The following is a 641-nucleotide window of genomic DNA, read 5'->3' on the forward strand; positions in this document are numbered from 1 at the left end:
AATAAATGGATATTCCGGATAAAAACTAATTCAGACGGAACACTGGAAAAATACAAGGCACGACTGGTGATCAAGGGCTATGCATTACGTGAAGGTATCGATTTTGATCAAACATATTCTCCAGTCGCTCGATTAGAATCCGTGAGAACTTTGTTGTCACTGCAGCTAACAACATGGAACTACATCAAATGGATGTGAAATCAGCATTTTTGAATGGCACATTGAAAGAAATCGTATACATGGAACAACCAACCGGATTTGACGATGGTACTGGTCGCGTATGCAGACTGAACAAGACACTTTACGGTTTACCACAAGCTCCACGAGCATGGTACTCACGTTTTGATACTTTCTTGAAAAAGTTCGGACTTAAGTCAACAAATTCGGATCCGTGTGTATATTCAAATGACAAAGGAGACATTTATGTGACACTTTGGGTTGACGATGGATTGGTTCTCGGACGATCGAAGACTGTTCTTGAAAAGTTTGGAATGTCAAACTGCAATCAGGTACAAACGCCTATGGAATCAGGAGTACATCTGGTCACTAACATTGATGAAAACGGACAGCCAGGACCCGTTGCAGATGTGCCATACAGACAGATTGTTGGATCATTAATGTATTTGGCTGTAGCCACAAGG

This window comes from Wasmannia auropunctata, unplaced genomic scaffold (assembly GCF_000956235.1).
Source record: "Wasmannia auropunctata unplaced genomic scaffold, wasmannia.A_1.0 LD336090.1, whole genome shotgun sequence".
NCBI lineage: Eukaryota > Metazoa > Arthropoda > Insecta > Hymenoptera > Formicidae > Wasmannia > Wasmannia auropunctata.